The 26,854-nt window shown below is 42.7% G+C and overlaps 1 long non-coding RNA gene across 1 annotated transcript in view; it reads left to right on the top strand.

The window, feature by feature from the left end:
* Positions 1-613: 613 nt before the first annotated feature.
* Positions 614-26,854, top strand: part of LOC135230108 (uncharacterized) — a 40,597-nt gene continuing 14,356 nt past the window's right edge. The window contains exon 1 of the long non-coding RNA XR_010320759.1: positions 614-858. This is a non-coding gene — a long non-coding RNA (uncharacterized LOC135230108). The remainder of the gene's footprint in view (positions 859-26,854) is intronic.

The following is a 26,854-nucleotide window of genomic DNA, read 5'->3' as shown; positions in this document are numbered from 1 at the left end:
TGGGCATGACCCCAGGGACATGACCCTGAGAGTGCTGACACTTCCTGAAGCCAGTGACCCTCCCCCTGGGCTTCTCTCTGCCTGGGTCTCAGAATCTCTGAGGCCAACTTGTACCCTCGGAAGTGTTTCTGCTGAAGGACACGTAAACAGCACTGTGGATTTGTGTTCTGCAGTCTGCAAAACTGCCTCCCCTGAGTAGGGTGAGGAGCTACTGGAATACTGAAACATTGAAATCATTAAAACTAGCAGAAGCCACAGCCCATGGTGCTGGGAGAAAACTGGGAAGGACGGAGAGGTGAAGAGGCTATAAAGGCCCAGGTGTGAAGGCGACCATGGGCCAGGATGTCCTGAAGTCGCAAAGCTGACCAATGCTGAGTGCCCTAAAAGCTGCCACTCTTGTGCCCATCTTTTCTTTCAATGGACAAAGTCTTCCCCTGCTCTTATGTGCCTGGGCTGGAAGGGCCTTTGACTTAGAACATGAAGCAGCCTCCAGAGCCTCTTGGGGCAAGTGATGGTCAAGGAGGCTCTGCCTAACCCCACCCTGCCCTTCCCACTTGTCAGAGGACCAGGAATTTCAGTCTTCCAGCTCCTGGACTGATCTAGTGACTCGTAACAGGATTTCACTGGAACTGGAAGGTGTTGAAGACAGGAAGTACTCCTGGGTTTCTTCACCCAGCTGAATGCCTAGTTCCTGGTCTTATTACACGGCTTACATTCAGGATAAGAAGAGGCGTTTGGAGCTTTACGCATGACCTCTTAGCAGCGGTTTCTGTTCAGGAGCGAAGAGGTAAAAAGAAAGCAGTGTCTACTAAGTCCTTTTCCAAGAGTCTCAGGAAATTCTCACGAAGACCCTCTCAGGTAAGGACTGACGGGAAATGCCTTGATTTAATATTAAACTTTGCCCTTGACACATTTTGTTTATGGAGGGCATATACAATATTGTCCGCTCAAGGAAGCACTGTAATTCTTATCTAGACTTTATGTAGAATGAGTATATATAAAACCTAAACTTGGTCCTTAAGCAAGGGGTTACCTCTCAGAGAAGGCCTATGGGAAGGTTTCTGCCAAATTCTGTGGTGCTGCCATTGCTCCAAGGAGCCCAGGTGGTGCCAAGTTTGAGCACTCGGCTGTTAACTGAAGGTTAGTTTTTTGAACCCACCAAAAGGCTCTAAGGAGTAAAGACCTGGCGAACTGCTTCCATTAAGATTACAAACCAGGAAACCCTATCGGGGCAGTTCTCCTTTTACACTGGGCCACAATGACTCAGAAACCCACTCGATGGCACCTAGCAATAACAACAGGAAGCCGTTGCCCCCAATGTGCTTGAAGTGCCTCTCTGGGGAAGGCTGGCCTTCAGAGCCAGCTCATGGCCACACGGGAACTGAGGCTCATGTTTTGTTACCACACCTTAGTTTCAGTCAGTAAATTTATTTTCCAGTTTATTGACGAGACTTGACTACAGACATCTCTCAGGTATTGTCAAAATTAATTCCATTCTCTACTAATGATTTGCCAGGATGTATTTCCAAGCATTTCCAAGAGACTGGAAAAACTTTCCAAAGAGGCTTGTCCAGCGCCATGTTGTGCAGTAACTACAGTGTTGACGTAGTATATTAACCACATAGTTTCCACGTTTTCTGCTTTCCTTAAATAACAACTGAAATTCCAAGTCTACCACCTGAAGTACTTCCCGTAGTGTTTCACTTAGAAGTCTGGTGGTGATGAATTCTCTCAGTTTTCCTTCCCCTAAGAATGGCATTATTTGAGCTTTACTCCTGAAGGTAATGATACATAGATACATGATACATAGAATTCTGGGTTAATATTTCCATCTTTCAGGGTTGAAAAACTGTTGTTTCACAATCTTTTTTTTTTTTGGCTTCCATGGCTTCTGATAGTGAATACAGAGTCATTCAAATTATTTTTCTCAGGTGAAATGTGTTGTTTTCTCTCTACCTCCTTCCTGAGTATTTTCTTGACCTTTGTTATTCTGCAGTTGATTTATATATATATGTGTGTGTCAACTGTTTTTCCCCTCCCGGGTATGTCTGTAAGTTCAGTACACTGTTTTTTTCTTTTTACATGCTGCTGTTAAAAAATATATATATATATATTAGTAATGTACTTACAAATATACTTGGGATGTGGCGTAAGGCCCACTGGGTTGGCAAAAAACCCATAACCCGCAGAATATTTTTGTGCAAATTCGGTATTGGGGCATGGAATTCTTTAACTTGCTGTGGTTTGCTGAACTTCTTGAATCTGTAAGTTTATGTCTTTCACCACATTTGGAAAGTGTTCAGCCAGTATTTTTTCAAATACTATTTTCTTCACCACACATTTTGTCCACTTCTTCTGGAGTTCCAATAAATAAGCTTTTTGTCTAGTTCTTGAGGCACTGTCCATTTTTTTCCATATTTTCCTCTCAGTTTGCAGAATGGATATTTTCTACTGATCTATTTCAAGTATTTAGTTTTTTTCTCTGTCATCACCATTCTGCTGTTGTGAAATTATCAACTGAATTTTTGATTTCTACGATTGTACTTTTAACATGTAAAATTTTCATTTGCAAATAGCACCTATTATCTTTCCATTTATTTAAAAAGTGTCCCTGTTATTTCTTGGATTAGAATAGCATTTTAAAATCTGTTTCTTATGATTTTGAGAGTACAAGTCCTGCTTAAATTTTATGGAGAATTTTTTTGTTTTTAGCAGTTGATTGACCCAGTTATGTTCAGGCTCCAAGTTCTGTCCCATCTTCTGTATTCTATGGTTCAAATGTGAGTTCAATTTTTGAAGGCTTTGCAGCTGTATTAAAGTCTAATCTATGTGAGCGCCACTCAGTATGGAACCTTGATGGCATTCTAACCCATAGTGCGGGTCTTAAAGGATTTGATAATGCTTCTTTGGGTCAGGGCAATGGATACGCACCTGAGGGGTGAACCAGGAGTTCATAGCAAGTCTGCAGAATCTCTTTCTTGCACAGCCTCCTCTTTCTCTTTCTCTTCTGCTCTCTGAGTTCAGAAGGAGTGCTTTCCTGGCCCACTGGTGGGAATGCTGGGGCTTTAATCTCCTCATTCTGTTGTGCACATCAGTGACTGGTTCTGCCTATGGGGCCAAAGCACTGGACAACCAGCCAAAAGGCTGGCAGTTTGAACCTGTCAAGAAGCGCCTCAGAAGACAAGCCTGGCGATCAGCTTTTGAAAAGTCTCACCCTTTGAGGTAGAATTGACTAGGTGTCAGTTAACAGCAGAGAGAGAGAAAATGTAATGGAGCTTTCTCTACAATATTTGGTTCTTCCATACTCTGGTCAGAGAGAAGGATTCTCCTCTGCCAGAGTTTCAGGTGTCTGCCCACCTGCCCAGCTGCCTGTCTCTCTCCTTTGTGGACCTTCTATCCCATTTATATGAGAGAGGGCTTCTCTCTGGGCTGTTTCTGTCCACAACGGGTGTGCAGCTGTGAGATTTGGGGTCATTAAATTTCAGCCTCTAGAATGTTCATACTTTATGTTCTGGCTCCGCCCTGCCCCCACCCACCTTCAACACTTTCCTTTGCAGAGTCCTGAGATAGTGTCCCATGCATTTGTCCAGATACTTAGTTGTCAGATACCAGCATAGCCACCGGGAAGTGCTGTTGTGGTTGAGGGGGGAGGGACTGTACACTGAAGGAGCTGCAAGACCTGGCTGCCTTGTGTGAGCAGGACGGGGGTGTGCTGAGGAGTGGGTGCTGAAGGTGCTGAGTCAAGGGGAGTTTAATATAAAGTTGGGTCAAGGATAGTTTGTTGACAAGGATTTATTGCCGTAGCAAGGATTCTGGAAATGGGTTTAATATGCTGTGGGATTGCTTTTGGAAGCTTAGAAAAGGCAATGGCCAACATTCTCTGAAATGGAAATGCCAGACCTGCTAGGTCAGATGTTGGAAGAGGGATTAAAAGCCTCCAATATGTGGGCATGTCTGAGTTAGTCTTCTATAAGACCATTTCTTGGAGGTCCTGAAGGATACCCATTTCATCAGAAGAATAAGGAATGCAGAGATGAGGGGAGCACCAGCAACACAGAGCTTACCAATATGTATACTTTGTAGGGAGTCCCTGGGCGCCACAAACAGTTAAGTGCTTGACTATTATCCGAAAGTCTGGCAGTTTGGCAGTTTGAACGTACTCAGAGGGTCCTTGGAAGACAGTCCTGGCCATCAACTACTAAAGGATGAAAGCCTTAAAAACACTGTTGAACAGTTAGTTCTACTATGCCCACATGGGGTGGTCATGAGTCAGAAATGACTTGATGACAACTAACAGCAACAATTGTCTATAGGCTCAGGTTGTTAGTGGGAGCTGGGCTGCCTAGTAGCAATGCAAATCATGGGATCCCAGCTCCACAGAGGCCAGGTGGAAGTACTTAACTGTCAGAAACAAGTTGTGTGTGATTCCAATAATGGTCAGCAGGTCAGAGTAGTAGTTATCTATTGGGGCATAATAGATTCTCCCCAAACTTAGCAGGTGTGAGACAAATGGAAAATTAATATTCAACTCATTCTGATAAATTTGGAACTAGACAAAAATTTTGGTATCACTCAACATAGTTTTAAGGTGAAAGAATAAACTAGAAAATTTAAATAACTAGTATAAGTATAATAAGAGATTTTTCAAATAATGATGATATAATTGCATACCTGAATAAAAGACAAATACATCAAAATCAATGGTTTGTCTCCAGTATAGACATGAGGGTCTCAAATTGGCAAGGGTGAGAAGGGCAGACCGTTCTCTTTCCCCTACGACTTGACTGGATCAAACTGTATTCAAAACTGTAAAATATTTAGGAAAACATTGTTCTGACCAGAGCAGCAAAGGACTTCTGTGACAAAAACTAATGTACTGAAATACATAAAATGAAACCCGAATATATGCAAGAAATATGCCATATTTTCAAATGAGAAGTCTTGTCAATCAAATGGAGGTCCCTAAAACTAATATATAAGTGGAATGTATTTCCAGTCGGAATATTAAGATAGTTGTTTTTGAATTGTATACAGTAATCGTATGCTACAAATAGTACAGTAGATAACACAGGATGTTGCTGGTGTTAGGAGACTTGGAGTCCATTTCTGACTCATAGCGATCCCATTTCACTGCCCCATAGGGTTTTCTAGGCTGTGATCATTATGGGAGCAGAACAACAGGTCTTTCCCCTCAGTGCCCCCTGGTGGGTTCGACCTGCCAAACCTTCTTTGGATTAGCAGATGAGCACTTAATCACTGCAACACTACGGCTGCTTTAAAAGGTATAGAGAAGAAAAACATGAAAAAGCAGGATACTGACAGGTGTCTACCTCTTCAGGTAACCGAACAAATTGATATTACATAGCATAGAAACTGACAAGTCGACCAATGAAAAAAAATCTGCTAAGAAGTCACGATAACCATTGATACAAAGGCGCTATTTTGAGAAAATTATATTTATTTAATAAACGGTGCTGACTCAAGTGATCGTTCTGGGGGACAAAGCTTGCAAAAATGTGATACACAAATGATAGATTTGGAAAATCATGTGAAATGGAGATGACAAGACTTAATAACAATTTCCATTTTACACAGAAGGATAAAAGTTAAGCACTTGAAAAATGAGCAGTGAATTCAAACAGATCGTTCACAGGAAATCCACATGCCCAGTAAACATAGTCCAAGTTGCTCAAAAACACTGGTAGTTAAGAAAATATCAAAGTCCCAGTGAAACTGGCACAATTTAAAAATCAACACCATCTATGGCTGGCTGGGCTGTGGGGAGAAGGATACCTTGAGACATGGCTGGAAAGGTGCTTTAGGACAGCCTCTAGGGGAAAGACATGGCCATGGCTCTGTACTTTTAAAACATACTTTGAGCTGGAAATCTCACTCTATGGAGTCTATTCCAGAGAAACAGATCCTGTAGTACACAACGGATAGTTATTATTAGTGTTGACCAAACATTGACTGTACATTGATAGTTGAATGATAGATAACTTACGGTAAAGCTACATCATCAATAAATGAGTTGTAGTAGTTAAGTGGGAAAAATATCTGTGAAGTATTATTGAAGTATTACTGAAAAAATCTAGGTGCAGAGAAGTGTATATAAAATGAGCACATCTGGGTTAAACAATATCAATTGTTTGAATATGCTTGGGTACCTGTTTATGTTTATGAGTGTGTATAAGTCTGTGTGCTTGTTTAAGCAAGGATAAGAGAGACTACTTACCACATTGTTAACCTGAATTATCTTGGATTCACTTGCAGGAAAGAACAGGGAGAGGAGAGCTAGAACACGCAGGAAGAGTGGACTTAAAAAGCATGGATGATAATGTTTCCATTTTAGTAGTGTTACGTATGGACGAAGAAATCTGTCTTAAAGGGAGAAAGCCAGAATATTCCTTAGAAGCAAGGATGGCTTTGGCCATGTTATCAAGAGGGAGGGACCAGTCCCTGGAAAAGGACATCATGCTTGGTAAAGCAGAGGTCCAGTGAAAAAGAGGAAGACCCTCAATGAGATTGATACAGTGGCTGCAACAGTGTGCTCAAATAGAGCAAAGATTATTAGGATTGCACGTGACCGGGTGGTGTTTTGTTCTGTGGTGCAAAGGGCCACTGTGAGTCAGAACTGACTTGATAGCTTCTGACAAGAACATGTAGAAGTCCAGATAAAGTGTACTGAATTGATATCATCTATTTAAATTATTCATGTAAGTTAAAAGATCAAAAAATATAGTGGCAGTGCCATATCTAATGACTTACAGAGATTCAAGGTAGAATATCAAGTGAAATAAGGGGCGAGAGCAATGTGGGTGGAGTGTGACCAGGCTTTCATAAAAGTAAACACCCCAGCAGATGTACTTGTGTACCTGTGACTGTGTATATGTGTCCCTGCAGAGAGGTGTAGGGAAGGATACACGTGTGTCTATTAACATTGGATACCTTGGGGGAGCAGGACCAAATTACATATGAGGGTGGGACCCTGACATAAATTTTTTTGTCATACAAATCTGTGACCTTGCAAATGTGATAAAAAACAATTTCAGAGCTTTGGAAATTCATAAACATCATAGATATATGTATATTTTAACGTGTTTTGTTAGATATTTAAAATAGGTGAAAATTCTCCAGAATGACAGACAAAAGATTTGAATCACTGGCAGGAGAGCACACCGCAGAAAGTAATAATCAGATCCAGTGGATTTCTTCTTGTTCTTGGAGCCAGTGAGTTCTTCTGGTCTCTATAACTGGAAATGACCAAAAATAACTTTGGGAAGTCAGTAGAGTTACCCCTCAAATACGTCCTGCAAGTACACGTCTACAGCTAAATGTAGAAGGCTGGACACCACGTGCAATCCACTAGGTAACTCATGCGCCTCTAGAAGATTCTCTTTCCTGAATATGCTGCTTCCACCTCCTCCCTGCCTAGCCCCACTGGATAACCCACCTTTGTGCGTTGTAGGCCCCATTCAGGTCTGAGCATAGATCATAGAGGACATCAACTGGGAAGGTAGCTTTTAAGAAGAAAGATGTTGATGAAAAGATTTCAGAAACCAGCACCTCCCCAGCCAGCCTCTCCCCAGCCTGGGAATGCCAACCCCTCCCACCCTGATACCTCTGAGAATCTCTGAGTTTTCGGTTTGGATCCTTAGGAGACTGCAGAATTTACCTGGTCTGAACACCTTGGTTCTTTTCTGCCTGTGACCCTCTGCCTCGCAGGAGCCGTCCCTGTCACTCTGAGGAATACACACAGGACAGACTGTGGACGGAGGTTCCCATCCTAGAGGCCCTGCCCTCCATTTCTCTGCCCCTGGGGGGTTCCCTGTGATACTTGTGGTCTCATTTCCTAGAGAGATGGATACACCCCTGTCATGTCCAGGGCTTCCCCAGACTTGGGATTTGATGTCACGACTGAGACTGGGGCTTTGTTGTCCACTGTTGAGTCTGGGCCTGAATCTGCCCCTTCCCACCATTACCTCTGATCACCTGTGTTCTCGCTGTTCTCCCTGGGTTTGAAGCCTTTCCTCTCTTTTGGTTTTTTCACCTCAGAGGGCCTTTTTCTTCCAGTTCTTTGACCTCGCAACAGGTCAGATTTGACCACAGGAAAACAAAAAAAAATTAGCAAGTTTGTTTGACATGTCAAGAACCGAAATGTACAGCTTGATTTTAAGGAGAAGAAAAAGTTCCAAAGCTCTACCCCTTACCCTAGGACATGCTCTACAGGAAATATCCTGCAAGCCCTGGATCAACTCTTATCCACAAATGGTTAACACCCAGGGGGATTTTTCTATACCATCTCCCACTTACATTCCCCTAATGTGGCAAAAAGGATGCATCCCAATCATCCCAAATTCACCCTAGGAGCCCAGAAGACATGGCTTGGGTGAGTTCATTTTCCTTCAACCTGCCCTCCTCTCCTCCTACCAAGCCCTGCCTCTTTCTCTGCCTCTATACTGCTGGGAAGGGACCCAGAGTTGTTTGTTTAGGGCTTTATGTCCACTGCTCACCTGCAGACATGTTTCCCAACAGCCTGCCATCTCTCTGATTCCTTTTCCTCCAAAGAACTCAGTGACACCCCCTTCACCATCACACCTCAGCAGGGCCCCCCCCCAATCCTCCCAAGTCCCACTGAAATCCCATTTCCCTTTCCCTATTTATGCTGCACTCATCCTTAGGGTCCCAAGATCTCACCATCCAGATGAGGCCTGTCCTGTCCTCTCCTGGGCCAGGGGAGCCTCTGAGGGGACCTGGTGTCTGCGGTCAGCTATCTGGGGCTTCTTCCATCCAGATCCCCTTAGGGCTGGAGTTCTCTGTGCACTTGGGTTGGGAGGGTTGGGGTCACAGGGGAAGGAGGGTAGGATCTTCCAGGGGAGCTGGGTGAAACGAACCTGAATGGAGGTCTCTCCTGAAGGGCCCACGTTTCCAGCCCAAAGGCCCTGCTCCTCCTAGTCCCGGGGTTCTAGCACGTCTTCAGGCGCTTCCCCCTCTGGCCTCGGTGGTGTGCCTGCTCCTTCTGCAGCCTGGTCTCCTGCCTCTTCAGCCTGTCCAGCTGGTGCCTCAGCCTCTTCAGTTCTTCTCTCTGCTTCTCCAGCTGCTGCTCCAGGCGTCTGCAGACCGCTCTCTTCTCCCTCACCTCCCTCTTCTTGGCGGCATTCAGGCAACGCCTGGCCAGCTGGTGGCAGCGTCTGGGCCTTCGCTGGACTGAGCGTGGCAGCCGCCTCTCCAGCAGCTCTTCAAAGAAGAGCCGGCAGCTGAAGCCCTGGCTCACACCATGCTCCGCATGGGCCACGAGGGCCTCCCGGGACTCGAACACGCGGCAGCAGGCCACGCAGCGGAAGCCGCGCTCACGGGTCACCAGCCACTCCGGGGTGGTTGCGCGGGGTCTCTCAGCATGCTCCTCCCATTGGTCAGTGGGCTCCTGGGTACAGGTCTGGGGCCCCTCCTGCCAGGGCTCCAGGGTGCTGACCAGGGACTCAGTGTTGGCCAGACTGGGGGCAGAGCCGATGGTGCTCTCCTCAGAGAGCTCGGCTTCAAAGACCTGTGGCATCTTGCCCACGGGGGCAAAGGAGGTTTTGGTCTGCCAGGAGACCGCCACCCCCCTGACAGTGCGCACCTTGGTGAAATATGCGCACCTGACCCATTGCTTTCCTGGGGCAGCCCGGTAACTGGAGGAGTGAGAGGTCTGCTCGGTGGAAGATGAAGGAGAAGGGTTCTCGGATTGTTTTGGAATCTTCCTGGGCCTGGAGCTTCGACTTTTTTCATGGGACGTTGTTGACTGTTGCACATTTTCCTCTTGGATAGAGACCTCTGAGAATAGAGAGTTAATTTAGTTGAGCTTTCAGGGTCCTTATTCTCACCTGTGACCCCAAAGCTTTGGTCATAGGGACCCCTGGAGGCCTCTCCATCACCACATCCTCCACCTCTGTAGACCCCATGGTTTCTTTCTTCTTCCCCAGAGACCCACCACCCTTTGGGGGCACTGCTGTGGAAGACAAAGTCTCCATTGTAAAGTGGCACTGTTTATGGTAGTTCATTTTTTAAGAAGTTATTTTTCTTTAATTCCACATTTATTGAATTCCAATGAATTTGTTCCTTTGGAACTTAGAAATGACCTCATTCCCATGAAGCTTCATAATAAATGTGTGACTTGATGTTTTGTATGCGGGTGATATTTTTAGTAAATTTGGAGGGTAAACACTCCAGAGCAATGGTCACCTCTTTTCATCCTCTTTTTACTGAAAGGCTTTTTATAGAGGAGTTATACGTAAAGAGAAGAATGTGTATATTTAGTTATGATTCTTACATGTATACCTCTTCCTTGCACCCTTCTTAACCCAGCCACAGTAGAAGATGAAAATTGTTTTTCTTGGAATAGAAGCCCAGTCCTTAGTAGATGAAGTGAGGCAGAAAGAGATGGCCGTATCTGAGAACCTTGATGCGAGAACTTCAGATGGAGAACACACAGCCTCCTCTCCTGTGTATGTCTCAGTGGGTTGTCTATGTCAACCTAAAGGCCTCTGTATGTTTCTGAATCTTTGGGAACGACTGCAGAGTTCAGGATGCAGAAAGAGATGGAGCTAGGTCAGGTGCGTTGGATGGAGGGAAAGCTTGAGAGAGAGACAAGATTCAGAGATGGAACATGCCAGCAGTTGGTTAGAAGGATACAGAGATCAAGGAGGGAGCAGAAAGCAGGGCTCAGCCACTGAAGGGCAGAATGGGACAGCAACAAAGAAGACAAAGGGGGGGCAGACTAGTCGGAAAAGAATGGATAACTAAGAATGATAGCAGAAGCTGAGGTTAGCTATAGTTGGAATTTTAAAATTCTTTCCTGCTAGACTTTGAAAACATCATGCTAAATGGAATAAGTTAGTATTTGCCCTAAGTATAGGGCAAATACTGTACGATCTGACTTATATGAAATAAGCAAATATATAGAAAGCAAGGATTATTGGTGGTTGCCAGTTGTGGGCAGGGGGAAGGGGAAGTTTTTCCACTGGGGCATTGAGGTTATGTTAATGGTTGTAGAAAAGTTTGGAGAAGGATATTGAGAATGGTTATATGACTTGAAGAATGTAATGAGTATCACTGACTCATACATTAGCAATTATTCAGTTATGTTTTATGTATATTTTGAACACAATTAAAAAAAATAAAACTTTGCAATTACAAAAGAAAAAAAAACGATCTATACTATAGCTGTCTTTACCTAGAAGAAATGTTAAACCCTTAGGTAAAGATGGTCAGGAGACCTTGGAGGAGAAGGGAAATCCCTAGAGCTAGAGGGGCAGGGCCTTCCTGGACCTTCTTCTGCTTGAGTCCAGGCTGAGGACTGTGGCAGCTTACATTGACTGGGAACTCTGAATGAATGTGTCGTACTGTGCTCCATCACACCACCCACTCCCAAAACCTCCTGATAAATTTGATATATTTTTTTAATTCGCATGATATATTAATTCATTCTCATGAAAAAATTAAGTACAAGTCTCTGTAACCACCCTTCTCCCTGGTTCTATACCCACTGCCCCAGTTGCCCACCTGCGTTCTTTCCACTAACAAAGCAGGAGAGTTCACCAATCTGACTTGTCTGCTACTGTTATGGAAAGCCCCTCAGATGACAGTAGAATTCTATACTTCACTTACATATTTATTCCTTCGTTTATTTATTCACACTATAATTTCTTACTGTTTACTAATTGACAGGAAGTTTTTTCAGGTGAAAGCCTCGGTGATCCCTTGTGTTCCTTGTTTCCAGGGTGAATCAAACCCCTTGCTGCCCAGCACCCATCGCACAGACTGAATTTTCCTCCCACCCTTACCTCGGGCCTTAGAGAAAGGCCTCTTCCTCACGTATTGCCGCTCCATCCTGGCTGGGTGAAGATGAACCACGAAGGATGGTCACCAGCAAGATGTTTCTCCTCCTCCCACGTAGAGATGATGTCCCAAACTCTCACAAGTTGGGGACCTTGATTTAGGCAGAACCGTTTGTAATTTGGTATCCAAAGTCGCTCTCCCACAGGAGACCTCAGAGCCACAACCTCTCCAAAGAGCAGTTGGGATCTGAGTGAGCACCAAGGTTTCCAGTAACTCTTGTGTGACATCATCGCTGACATCGCTCAGTTCCAAGGGCCCAGTTTGAATCTAAACAGCGCACTAGGAAAAAATATGGCAACTGTTGTGGGAGAGGCTAGGAGGCTGGGAGGAGGGAAATTATATCTTAAAAATGAATTGAAATGTTCACTTAAAGAAGTCAACATCTAAGAGGAAGGAAACTGTGAGTTGAGGAAATAGAAGAGTATAATGAGTCGCTATTTCTCCCAAACCTCTTCTCTGGCCCTGAATCAAATCTCTCCAGCCCTAGAAACACAATGTCCACTCTGAACACCTCTCAGGCCTCCTTTGCCACTTAGGCTTCACACAGGCTGTTCCCTCTGACTAGTAGACATTCTCTCCCTTCCTGTTGACTGGTTCCTCCTCCAAGGTACCCAGTCTGTGCTCCTGCTTTATGTATTCAGAGGACCTAGTAATCTTTTAGTAATCCTCCATCATAGCACTGAGTCATAGGAGATGCTCAATTTCCAATTTGTGTCTTCCAAATGTGTTGTAAATAACTTGGGGACAAAGACGAGGTCTGCCTCATATTTGGTAGTCCCAGAAAGTGAGACAGAACCCCACCCATAGGAGATACCCAATATATATCTATTGATTAAATAAAAGAAAACTCTTCCAAAAGACTCACCCTTCGTAGCTATCCGTGCAGAATGGAGTTTTTGGTCTGTTGCCTGGAGGTACCATCACTCAGTGGTGGTGTCTAGGCCACTCCCTCTTGACCTCCTGACTCTAAACCCTGTGAAGCCTCTTGGCCTGTCCACACGCTTCTCCCATGGAGCCACTAAAAAGGGTAGGATTACATCAACACAGAAAAGCACTGAGACTCCGGACGTCTATGGTTAACCTGCCTGGGAGGCTTAGGAGAGCCCTCGGGGAAAGGTCCACTGTCCTCTGCTTGATCTCCTTGTTTGTCCAGGGGGCAATTAGAAAAGGAACAAGCAAATTGTTGAAACATTTTAAGGCAGGGTTTGGGAAGTTGTGCTTGGTAGGTAGAGGAGAGCCTGAGGATTTGAAGGAAAAAAATAAAGATGTCAACATGGGAGCAGAGGGCTCGCTTTGTGTGACGACAGATGGTAGAATGTGGGCAAGTGGTTGGAAATATATAAAAAAAGAAAATCTCCTAACCATCCACTTGTATTTCAAAATTTAGGTCAAGCATCACTTCCTGGTGGAAGCCTTTCCGACCCTGCACCTGGTAGAATTTCCCACCCTGCTCCACACTCTATTGTATTTAAGAAACGCTTCTGCCACAACTAGGGACAAACTTGGTTGTATTTACATGTTGTGATGGATAGCAAAAATGGCCACATGTTCTAATATGTATGTATCCATACATATTATATGACTTACAGCTCCCTTTCTCAAGAGCAAGATTCTTCCTCCACTCCTTGAATTTGGACTGATCTATGATTGCTTTGGCCTTTGGGACAGTACAAAGACCAATAGAAGCAGAGACCGAATATAATTAGACACATCGTGACTTGCTCTCTTACCAAAAACGAAACCCATCACTCTCAAGTATATTCTAACTCATAGTGACCCTGAAGGACAGAGTAGAACTGCCCCATAGGATTTCCAAGGCTGTCATCTTTACAGAAGGAGAGTGCCATGTCTTTCTTCCACAGAGCAGCTGGTGGGTACAAACTGATTACCTTTCCTTTAGCAACTGAGCCCTTAACCACTGCACCACCAGGGCACCTCCTTGCCTTCTTGCTGCTCTTCAAACACTGAGAACCCATGGGAACAGCCCAGGCCACCCTAATAAATGACAAGAGACCATTAGAGAGAGAATCCAGCTGAGAAGATTTCAGGCCCTCTGCCCGCCAGCTGACATGGTGGCTGATTCCAGATACATGAGGGAGCCCAGCCGAGAGCGGCTGAGTCTGCCCCAGACCAGAAGAACCCCAAACTGCCAACCCGGAAACCTGTGAGCGAAGTAACTGCTTGTTCTTTTAAGGCACTTCATTTTTGGGTCATTTGTTATATAGCAATTGATAACTGATTCATTAACTGGGCTGTTTCTCTCATCAGACTGCAAGGAATCTTAATCATTTCTGTATCAACTATCTGGCAGAGGGTTGTTCATGTAGTCATTAGACAGTAGAAATTTCTTCATTTCCATAATTTAAAAGTTTCTATCATTATGTTTTAACTTTCTTTTATAAATAAGATATGGCTGGATTTGCAAGTCTAAGCTGAGTGTACATGTTTTTTCCTTAGGTATTAATCCCTTTTTCTTGCTATTACTCATACATTTAGACATAATTCCAATATTATACTTCATATTCACTGTTCTTTTTTTTTTTTTTTTTATTCTGCCTTTCCTGTTTCTTTTTTTATTGGAATGATGAAATTTCTCTTACTTTCTTTTTCCTTCTAGCTATTTGAAAGTCGTTTTTTTCAATTCCTATTCATTCATGGCAAACATGAGATCTTTGAACATTTTAATATTTGGTATATTGTATCAAGTTCATATCTCAGTTCTCCTCTCAAACAGTAATTTTTTGCTAGCTGCCATTGAGGTGACTCCGACTAATGGTGAACTTAGGTACCACAGAACTAAAGGTTGCCAGGTCCTGTGTCATCCTCACAAGTGCCAGCAATTTAGATTCCATCATTATGGCTAATGTGCCAGTCCATGTCACCAAGGGTCTCCTACAGCCTTGTTGGCCTTCTTCTTCACCAACCATGATATTCTCCTCTAGGACTGATTAATCTCTCCTGATGACATGTCCAAAGCAAGTGAATTGGACAGTATTCTCTTGTGATCTGTAAGGGTTTAATTGTCTAATTTTCAGAAGTAAATCTCCAGGTCTTTCTTCCTAGTGTGTCTTAGTCTTGAAGCTCCACTGAAACCTGTCCACCATGGATAACCCTGTTGGTATTTAAAATACTGGTGGCCTAGCTTCCAGCATCATAGCAACATCCAAACCACCACAGTACAGCAAACTAAGAGACAGGCAGTGAGCCAAACAGGGTATTGTTGTTGTTAGGTGTCATCAGGTCAGTTCTAATTTATCGTGACCCTATATACAGCAGAACAAAACACTGGCCAGTCTTGTGCCATCCTCACACTTGTTATTATGCTAGAGCCCATTGTTGCAGCCACTGTGTCAATCCATCTCACTGCGCGTCTTCCTCTTTTTCACTTTCTACTTTACCAAGCATAATGTCCTTCTCCAGGGCCTGGTCTCCCCTGATAACATGTCCAAAGTATGTGAGACAAACACTCACCATCTGTGCTTGTAAGGAATATTCTGGCTGTACTTCTTCCAAGACAGATTTGTTTGTTCTTCTGGCAGTCTGTGGTATATTCAATATTGTTCACCAACACCATAATTCAAAGGCAGCCTTTCTTCATCAGTTTCCCTTATTCATTGTCCAGCTTTCACATGCGTATGAGGCGTTTGAAAATGTCATGGCTTGTGTCAGGCACACCTTAGCCTTCAGAGTGACATCTGTGCTTGTCACCAGCTTAAAGAGTTCTTCTGCAGCAGATTTGCAATACGTCATTTGATTCCTTGATTGCTGCTTCCATGAGCGTGGACTGGGGAACTGAATAAAATGAGATGCTTGATAACTTCAATCTTTTCTCTGTTTATCATGATGTTGCTTATTGGTCCAGTTGTGAAGATTTTTGTTTTCTTTATGTTGAGGTGCATACTGAAGGTTGTAGTCTTTGATATTCACCACTAAGTGCTTCAGGTCCTCTTCACTTTCACCAAGTTTGTGTTATCTGCATATCGTAGGTTGTTAATGAATCTTCCTCTAAACCTAATGCCACATTCTTCTTCATAGAGTGCAGCTTTTTGGATTATTTGCTCAGCATACAGATTGAATAAATGTGATGAAAGGATAGAACCCTGACACAAACTATTCCTGATTTTAAACCACATAGTGCCCTTTGTTCTCTCTGAAAAACTGCCTCGTGGTCTATGTACAGGTTTCAAATGAGCAATATTAAGTGTTCTAGAATTTCCGTTCTTTGAAGTGTTATCCATAATTTGTTATGATTCACACAGTATAATGCCATTTCATAGTCAATAAAACGGATGGAAACATCTTTCTGGTATTCTGGTATTCTCTGCTTTCAGCCCAGATCCATCAGACATCAGTAATGATATTCCTCATTCCATATCCTCTTCTGAATCTGACTTGAATTTCTGTTGCAACTTCTTTTTAATGATCTTCAGCAAAATTGTACTGGGTTTTGATATTAATGATATTGTTTGATAGTTTCTGAATTTTGTTGAATCACTTTCTTTGGAATGTGCACAAACATGGATCTCTTCCAATCGGATGGCTAGATTATTCAGCCAGTGCTGCATCTGTTTGTTGAAACATCTCAATTGGTACCTGTCAGTTCTTGGAGTCTTGTTTTTTGCCAATGCCTTCAGTGAAGTGTGGACTTCTTCCTTCAATACCATCAGTTCTTGATGACATGCTGCCTCCTGAAATGGTTGAACATCGACCCATGCTTTTGTGTGTGTGTGTGTGTCTGTGTCTGTGTCTGTGCAGTGACCCTGTGTATTCTTTCCATCTTATTTTGATGCTTCCTGTGTTGTTCAATATTTTGCCTGTATAATCCTTCACTATTGTATCTCGAGGCTTGGATTTTTTCTTCAGTTCCTTTAGCTTGAGAGATGCCAAGCATGTTCTTCCCTTTTGTTTTTCTAACGCCAAGTCTTTGCACATGTCATTATCATACTTTGTCTTCTCAAGCCGCCCTTTGAAATCTTCTCTTCAGCTCTTCTACTTCCTCATTTCTTTCATTTCCTTTAGCTACTTTACGTTCAAGAGCAAGTTTCAGAGTATCTCTGACATTCATATTGGTCTTTTCTTTCAGTATAAGGGCTGTATTAGAGGGTACCATCATTTTTATAACTTGCAAGTATCCTCTGTCAGGGCAGTTATTGACTGTAGCTGCACACCACCTAGTTCTTCTGGTTTCAGGCTGATGGAGTCCCTGGTTTATGTGGCCATTAAGGGAAGACCTGTTATTCAAGGAATTATACTTAGAGCAAAATTTGTATATTTATGTATAATTTAAAGCTTCTCCTTTAAGATTGCCTTTCCCTGAACAGAAAGCTCTCACCATGTCATTATGAGAAATACTCTTTCAGTGTGAGGCAGAAAGAGATGTCCATATTTGAGAGTCCGATGGTACAAATCTCAGTAGCCAAGACACAACCACATCAACTGTGTGTGTGGGTGGGTTGTATATGTCAACATAAGGGTCTGTATTTTCCTGAGTATGAAGGTAGGATTGGCGAGTTAAGGAAGAAAGAGATGGAAGCATCTTGGGAGTGGAGTGCAAACTCCGTGACAGAAGTTGCAGCAGGGGATCTCTCAAGAGGGTTTTAGAGGCCGGTTAGAAACCTAGGAAGCAAAAGGAAATAGGGCCAGTGGAGGGCAGCACTACAGTAGTGGTGGGGGGTAGCAAAAATAATGGTAGTGGAGAGGGCAACAAAACTGCCCTGAAAGGAGTGGCAAATTAAAGATCCTAGACAAAATTCAGGTTAAGAAAAGTAGGAATGTAAAAAAATTCTATCCTATAGCTCTCTTTGCTGTGAGAGTTTTTTAGGCCCTTCGGGAGATGTGGGGAGAAGACATAGGAGGAGAAGGGGAGTTCCTGAATCTAGGGGAGGAGTCTGCAAGCCATCTTCTGCCCTCAGTGATGTGGGCTCTGGGCTCCTTCAACTTCTCACTCCCAGAACCTCCTGAAATATTTTCTTAATTCTTCACATAGTACATTAATATCATGTCATTAGAAAATATAATAAGTACGCTTCTCTCTAACCACCCTTTCCCCCATCCTATACTCTCTGCCCTAGTTATGCACTGGCTTCCTTCCTTTCCACCAGGTACAGATCCTAAACAACAGAGTGCCTGGAAAGCTCTCGAACTCCCAATGAATTCTGTAGCTTGATCCCTCACTTATTCCTACATTTCTTATTGATATAAGAATTTGGTTAATTGCCCACCAAATGACAGGAAATGCTTTCTCAGGACGCTCCTTCTTATGACCTTATCCATTCCCAATTCCTTCATCTTGTCCTATCATGGCTCTCTTTTCTGGTGGAAACCAGACCCTTTGTTCCGTAACACACATCAGTCTGGGACAATTTTTCCTCTCACCCTTATCTAGAGTCTTAGAGAAAGGCCTCTTCCTTGTGTATCACTGTTTCCTCCTCTCTGGGTGAAGAAGTTCAATCATAATGATGTTCTGAAGGATCTTTATCCCTTTTCCCAGTTCTTCACGATGCATGACCGTTTGGTGACTTGGGGACCCCGGTTTAGTCCGGAATTTCCGTGATAGAGTAGTTCCAGGTGCTCTCGCACAGGATCTCAGTTCGACACCCTCTCCAAAAGAGTAGGTGAGATCAGCGTGAACTTCCATAACCCTGTGTGACATCATTCCTGACATTGCTCAGTTCCATGGGCCCACTTTAAATAGAAACACAGCAAAAAGAAAAATATGAAACAGTTCAAGTAGGAGCTTGAATACTGCCAGTCCCAGACTGGGAAAAGGGGGCTTAGATATAAAAAAGGAATTGCAACTTTTCTCTGCACTCCATGTCGTTACTATCCCTTGGTGGGGAGAGAGAGAGTACAGGGAATCGTTACAGTGTGATCAGGAGTTGATTTGCCCAAAACTTCTCATTTGACTCTCTTGGAATCATGTCTCTCCAGCTCTGGTCATACAATGTCCACTCTGAACACCTCTCAGATCTCCTTAGCCTCTGAGGCTTCACACAGGCTCTTCCCCGTGACTAGAAGATTTTCTCTCCCATCCCATCTGATGGCCTACTCTCTGGTGAAGCATGGTGGTTAAGAGAACTGACCCCATTGGAACAGATTGGGCTTATGAGCTCACCATAAAATGCTAAGACTCAGGAATTTGTGGTCAGCCAGAATGGGAGGTTTAGGAGTTGACTTGGGGAAAGTCCATGACCTCTGCATCTTCCAGGCTCTGCTTTCACTCCGGAGCCCATATAGAAAAGGAGCTGGTAAATGGAGACAGCATTTGAGGAAGGAATTAAGAACGTTGGGGTGGTGATGACTTCTCAGAGGAAAATAAAAGTTTCAACAGGGAAATGCTAGGGTCTACTCTTGTATGACTCCAAACTATAAATAGGGACGAGTGGTTGGAAAACAGTAGAACAAAAGATGATCTGCATCTGGTCACAAATGTACCAAATACCTCAGTGGCTTCAGCCTGTCTCCTCAGACTTCTCTCTGGAGAAGACATGGGGCTTCCTGGACCCGGGCCTTTTTTCACCCCTTAACTATCCAATCATATTCCCAACTTGGTTGAGGCATCAGTTCCTGGTTGTGCTCTTCCCTAAATATCCTCCTGGTAGATTTGTTCACTTCTTGCTCCCTACTCCATTGTACCTGCAAAACCCTTTACCACAGCATAAAACACAATTGCATTTACCTGTTGTGGTTGATGTAAGAAATGTCTACACATTGATCCTCTCTCTGTGCCCATGCCTTCTATGAGACTCTGGAGCGCCTTTCATTAGCAGTAGGAGTCTTTCTCCATCCCTCAGTTGGGGCTGACATTATTGTTTTGGACATTGGGATGGTAGAAAACCTGATAAAATGAGAGAGTTGGAAGACTTTACATTGAGACTTCCCTTTTGTTGCTCTTAAACCCTGAGAACTCATGGGAACATCCTCAGGCCAGCCTGCTAGATGATGGAAGACCAATGGAGGGAGGATCTAGCGGTTTCACTGACTTGATGTTATGAACTGGCTCCCAGCTACCTGGAAGCAAATTGTAGACACATGAGGAAGCCGTGTTGTGAGCCACTGAGGCTGACCCAGATCAGAAGAGCTCCAAACTGACAACTTGAAAAATTGTGAGCTGGTAAATTGTTGTTGTTTTAAGACACTACAATTTGGGGTCATTTGTTACACAGCAATACATGACTGATAGACCTGTTAACTTGGCTGTTTCTCTCACCAGGCATTGAGGGAAATTCTCTGAGTCATTTCATCATCAAGAGCAACTGCCATAGGGTCTCACATGTAGCTATTGTATAGTAAATCTTTGGTGGCTTCATGGATGAATGAATAATATGAACCGTAACTGTGAATCTGCACAAATTCATGTGTGCAAGAAAACATGATATTTCTTTCAATCAACTGAATTCCAACTCAGAGCTCTTGGCTTACAAAATTGGGGTGAAATTTTAACCTTACTTATTTTTAGGGCTTTGTTTTTTTTTCCGTGTTGGTTTATTTTTAAGGTGCCCCTCACCCAGATATGCAGTAATTCCTGGAGTCTAATGAAGGACCAAGGTTTGGAGAAGAGCTTTAACACAGTCATTGCCCCAGTCTATGTGGGTGATCTCTCTAGAAGCATTGCCTCTGCAGCTTCCTTTCCCAGCTGGAGCATGAGAACGTTGGCAGGGCTGAGAACACCATAAGGGAGTCTGTCTACTTACGTGCCTGCATCACCCTTTGAGGTGCTGCCACTTACCCCAGGGCTTTATCAAGAAGCAGACCTCACCCCTTCCTAATGTCTAGGACTCTGCTGTCTGACTCCCACTCTTCCCTTGGGTTCCAGTTCACTCAGTGTGATTAACCCAGTGAGCTGAGGCTTTTACCACAGACTCTTCAGAGTCTCCAGGCTTCAGGGATTCAACTCTGTGAGTCCAATTACCTCTCTGAAATGAGGTAGGGAAGGAAGGAAAATGCAGAAAGATTTTATGTTGAATTTAATGTTTCAATAAAATTTCTTGCCATGCGTTTTCAAAGGGTCCTGCCTGACAATTCCCTCTGTTCTCTTACAAGATGCAGGACGATGAGGAGGGAATGTTTGTTGTGTCATAATCTGTGGAAGGATGCAAAGTGCACATGGGGTTCGTTACTCTTGATGCTCACACTATTGCACCCCACCTACTGGGAAATCACCGTAAGTGTTGCTGAGTCCCTCACACATCCACACTGAACAGCTTTCGGATTCTCATAAGCAGGAGTTATTTGTGTCCTAAGATGAACCACTCCTTGGAAGCCCTACCCTGTCCTATAGGGTCGCTGTGAGTCGGAATCAACTGCATGGCAAGAGTGTTTTTTTTGGAGAGGGGTTGATATTAGCTGCAGAATAATGTTTAAAAAAATGCTGACAGCGTAGCAGGTGAAACCAACACAATGAAACTGAAATGAAATCTCTTTTTCACACTTATCGACCCCACAGTTCCTTCGAAGTGTGTACTTTTCACTGGGTTTAGAGGGAAGAGAGAACTCTTCATGAGAGAGACACAGCTCGGGACACCTCCAAAATCACACGCCTCCTCCCTGATGTTAGGTAACATTCCATGCTATTTGGCTGGTTTATCATCTGACTGCTCCACACAAATAGAAGGCCCGTGCAGGCAGGAGCTTCTCTGCTGTGTTGCAAGAGTATCCTGGTTCCTAGCACCTAAGAAGCACTCAAAACTGATTTGAGTGAACGAATGAGTGGGTGGGTTTTTATAAAAACCATGGTACTGCTCTCTTTATGTAGTTACAATAGTGAAAACAGGGATAAGGAAATGGAGACTAGTACTTGTATAACTTAAAGTTATATAAAATGAGAACAGAACTTCTATAATGAAGAGAGAGACAAAAATAAAGTGTACTAACTGAATGTACCCCCTTCACTTTGGTTGGAAAGAGACATGGTAAAGTTGGGTTGTTTTTCCCCTACTGATTTATAAGTTCTATATATTGAATTGAAAAGTTAGTCTTTTAGGAGTCAGAAATATTTCTATTGAGAGATAATTCACCCGCCATAACATTGCCCTTTGAAATGTGCACAATTCTGTGGTTGTTAGTATATGGACAGAGTTGTGCAACAATCACCACTGTCTAGCTTCAGGATATTTTCAGTGCCCTGTAAATAAATGCCCTACATATTAGTAGTCATCCTCATTATTCCTTTCGTCCAAGACGTAGCAACCACTAATCTACTTTCTGTCTGTGTTGGTTTGTCTGTTCTGGACATCTCATATAAATGGAGTCACGCACCATGTGGTCATTTCTGTTTGGCTTCTTTCACTTAGCGTAACGTTCTCAAAGTTTGTCCATATTGTTGCATGTATTTTAATGACTAATATTCCAGTCTACGAATATACCACAGCTTGTCTATCAGTTCATGACATTTGGATTCTCTCCATATTTTGGGTATTTATGAATAATGCTGCTATGAAAATTCTTTTGTAAGTTGTTATGTGAACATGCTTCAGCTCTCCTGGGTACATACCTAGGAGTGGAATTGCTATGCATGGTAACTCTATGTTTAACTTTCTGAGCAAGTACTTAACTGTTTTCCAAACTGATTGGATCGTGTCACATGTCCACCAGCAATGTATGAGGGTTCCAGTTTCTCCACATCCTCACCACATATGTTGTCCATCCTATTGATTTGAGCCATCTTAGTGGTTTTGAAATAATAGTGCGTTTTGGTTTTGATTCGCATTTCCCTAATGACTAATGAGGTTGAGCTTCTTTTCATGTGATTATTGACCATTTCTATATCTTCTTTGGAGAAATGTCTAGTCAAATCCTTAGCCTGCAATTTTTTTTTTCAGCTTTTTGCCTATATTTTTGCTTTCTTCATATAGTTTTTGCTATGCCAAAGATCTGTATCTATATCTTACCAGTTTTAGCCTTCACAGCTTTGGGATTTTTAGAAAATCTTTCTCTTTTACCAATAAAAAGCAAAACAAAATCTCTCATAGTTTCTTCTGAAATTTTTATGGTGGCATATTTTACTTTTAAATATATGATCCTTTTGGAATTTTTTTTCCTGCAAGCTATGAGAAAAAGGATGAAAATATTTTTACAGGTGATCTAAATGATTACCAAATTGCTGCAAACATTCCTTTTTGCCTTTTTGCATAAGCCATATCTTAACTGCATTTTCCCATATTCCATATAGAAAAGCATTTTTACAGAAGGAGGCCCGCCATTCCCAGCCATTTCATTTTAAGGTTTTGCTTTGCTGCAATAGAAATCCCTTCTATACCTTATCTATACACCTGTTCTCATAGCCAATAAAAATTTTGTGTGAGTAGGACTCCTGTGAATTTATAAGATGAGGTTGAATTTTATAACTGGTTCCATGTGGTGCAGCCCAGCAGAAGGACAGACAGAAGCAGTAGCTCCAGAGGGAACAGAAGCTATAAGCACATGAGCCTCTAGAGATTTGCTCTTGAATTTCAGAGAAAGCTCTAGACTTTTCTATATAAACATATTATATATGGCCATCACCTTAGAACAGACAGAGAATAATGCTTTGAATGTGAAGCATTCAGGACAGAACTGGAGAAAAATGTAGAACAATCTTCTAACTCACAAAAAAAAACACCAGACTTACTGACTTGACAGGGATTGGAGAAACCCTGAGTGTATGGACCCCAGATATCCTTTGAGGTCAATAATGAAGTCGCTCATGAGGTTCACCCTTCAGCCAAAGGTTAGACAGGCCCATAAAACGAAATGAGGCTCCAGCAGCATACTAGCCCAGGAACAAGGACTAGAAGGTAGAAGAGGACAGGAAAGCTGGTAATAGGGAACCTAAGTTGAAGAAGAGAGAGTGTCGACATGTCATGGGGTTGGTAACCGTTGTTATAAAACAATATATGTACTAGCTGTTTAGTAAGAAGCTAGTTTGTTCTGTAAACCTTCATCTAAAGAAAAATTTAAAAAGTTAGGCTTTCAGAATGAGAGTGTTCATTCCTTAGAATTATGTGCTTTGCTGAACATATCTACCCATTTCTATTGGGTATGTATCTAGAAGTAGAATTGCTGGGTCGTAGGATACATGTGTGCTCACAGCTTTAGTAGATATGGCCAAAGCATTTTTAAAGTGGTTGTACCAAATTACACTTTCACTAGCAGTAAATTAGAGATCCCTTTGCTCCATGCTCTACCTAGTAGTTGGTATTTTCCATCTTTTTCATTTTAGCCATTCTGGTGTGTGGGGGATAGTATCACATTGTGACATTTTGTTAAGAGTTTCTCTGATAACTAATGAATGTATGTTGGCCATATAGAAATCTTTTCAAGTATTTCCTCATCTATTGGACTTTTGTTTTTGCTTTATAAACGGTTCTTTATATATTCTAGAACCAAGTCCATAGTAGGACATAGGTATTGCAAATAACTTCTGCTACCATACGAATTCACCCTTGTGGCTTGTCAAGAGCTTTCAGATTCAGAAACCTGCCTTTTATAAGAACAGGCAAATGTATAGTAACGAAAGTTTATTAGGGGTTAACGGGCAGGAGGGAGGAAATAAAGCAGTTATTGCATACAGAGCACAGAGTTTCAGTTTATGGTGATGGAAAAATCCCATTGATAAGGGTAAGTTTGCACAGCTGATTAATGTAATTGCTGTCAATAGCTTGTACACCTGTACCACTTGTTCACTTGGCAAAGGTTGTGCAATATTTACAGCAGCAACAAAAACGAGCAGCTTCTGAGGCAACACTATAGTCTGCAGTTGAGGAGATGTATTCTTTTATTATACTTTTCTCCGTTTTCTGGTTTGTTAACATGTGACTGTTAAAATCAAAGATAATAAAGCGTTTGCATGATGAAAGTGGTAACAATGTCTATCCCACCCATTGTGTCCCTCTGAAGCTTAAATGAGGAACTACATGCCACTAGCAGTCGCCCAGCCTTACTTGGCACTCGGGAAATATTTCGTTTCTCCCTCTCCTCTGGCTCACGGTCTTCTCCCCTTGTTTATTTGCTCTTTTCTCTTTCCAGCTGGCTGCATGTGACCACCAGGCTTCCTGACTCCATCATTCTGCTTTCCATACCAATGTTATTGTAACCTTGGGATCTTGGGCAGTGGTGAAAGTTACACACTGTCCCTGCCATTAGGAAGGGGACAAGCCAGTGCGGGTGGGAGGGGCAGTGGGGAAATTCGGCCTAGAGAAAGGACAGGCCACCTTCCAGGAACCACACTGGCCTTCAGAGAGCTTTGTTGGCTGTGGTTCACCTGGCCAGCTTGTAGGCGTCAGGGTGCCCTAGGGCTCGGTGCTTAGTTCTCTCTATTGACACCCTCTGTCTAGGATGACTCAGTGAGTCCACTGCTGTCTATCTGTAGCTACAGATGCCAGCTTTGTAGCTCTAGTCAAATTCCTCCTGGGTGCAGACTCGTATATTCAAATGTCAGCCTAACTCTCTGTATCGACCTCTTTTGTAAAATGGGCATTATAATGGCACATTCCTCATAGGACTATCATGCAGAGCAAAACTCTTAAGGAGAAGCTTTTACAAGAGCCCCTGACACCAGTGCATGTGCTCAGTAAGTGTTAGCTGTTAGTATTATTACCTGACATCTCCACGTGGACGTCTGACAGCTATGCCATGTTATCAAGGCCATGAAGCAAGTCTTGGTCCCAAACCCATTCCACCCGTATCAATTTCTCAAGGCTACAGTGATGGGAGTCTGTGTGTTTTTCCACATAATGGACATGGTTAAAAAGGTTGACCAGGTCCTTCATAATAAGTTGCTCCAAAGTTCATATGGGTGACCATTGATACAAGTTACAGTCAACTAATATAGAAAAAAAAACAGAACCACTCTCAGCAGCTCATGCTTGGACTCTCAGTCCAGAATATCTGGTGAGGGCACTATTATGGACTGAATTGTATAACCCCAAAAGGTATGTTGAAATCCTAACCACTGTACCTGTAAATGTGACCTAATTTAGAAATAGGGGATTTTTAAAATTATGTTAATAAGGCCATACCAGTGTAGGGTGGGTCCTAGACCTAGTCCCTTCTGAGTTATAAAAACAGCAGAATAGACACAGACAGGAGCAGATGCATCTACAAGGCCAGGAAGACAAAGGGTGGCTGGAAGCTGCCAGAAGCTGAAGTAGACATGAGCCATGCCCTGAATTCAGACTTCGAGCCTCTCCTGAACTGTAAGAAAATAAATTTCTGTTCTTTAAAGCCACTCAGTTGTGTTATTTTTTTCTTATGGCGGCACTAGGTAACTAACACACATACCTGTGCTTATAAATCCAGCCTAGGGTAAAATAGTGCTCTCCCCTCCTTGTCTAGCCCACCTGGATCCTGCTGTTTCCCTATCAGTGTCCTCTGCTTTCACTAAGCTACAAAAGAGCCGGCTTGATGCTGATGCATAGAAATTCACTCTATTTTTTACTTTGTATTTATGATTAGTATTAATTCTAATGTTTTCTATGGCTTTTAAAATTTCCTGTGAAGACATTCGTATAATCTATGAATAATAACAGTTATACTTTTTCTTGTCATTTCGTTCTAGCTTCGACCTCCATTGTTAAATATTTCATAGAAATAATAAGAGAAAGCATCCTTGTTTTATTGCTAATTAATTTTAAAGAGAATGTCCCACATTTCGCCATGAACTATCATGCTAGTTGTAGTTTTCCAAGTTTGGGAACTCCTTTTTTTGTTCCTAGTTTGCTCAGAGTTCTTATGTCTCAGTGTGATTGGATTTTATCACTACTTTTCGCCATCTCTTTACGTGAGCCTTGTCTTTTCTTCCTTAACCTACACATGTGGTGAATTAAGTTATTAAATGTTTAATGTTCACTCGATTGCATGCTGACAATAAACCCCCTTGATCGTGGCGTATTACATGGTTTACACTTGTCTGGAGTTCCTTGCCAGCATTTTATGTAGGGTTTTGCATCTCAATTACTTATACCTTTCTTTTCTAATTCGGTATCAATATTAAAGTAGC

This window comes from Loxodonta africana, unplaced genomic scaffold (assembly GCF_030014295.1).
Source record: "Loxodonta africana isolate mLoxAfr1 unplaced genomic scaffold, mLoxAfr1.hap2 scaffold_77, whole genome shotgun sequence".
Taxonomy (NCBI): domain Eukaryota; kingdom Metazoa; phylum Chordata; class Mammalia; order Proboscidea; family Elephantidae; genus Loxodonta; species Loxodonta africana.
This window is presented reverse-complemented; position numbering and strand designations above follow the sequence as displayed.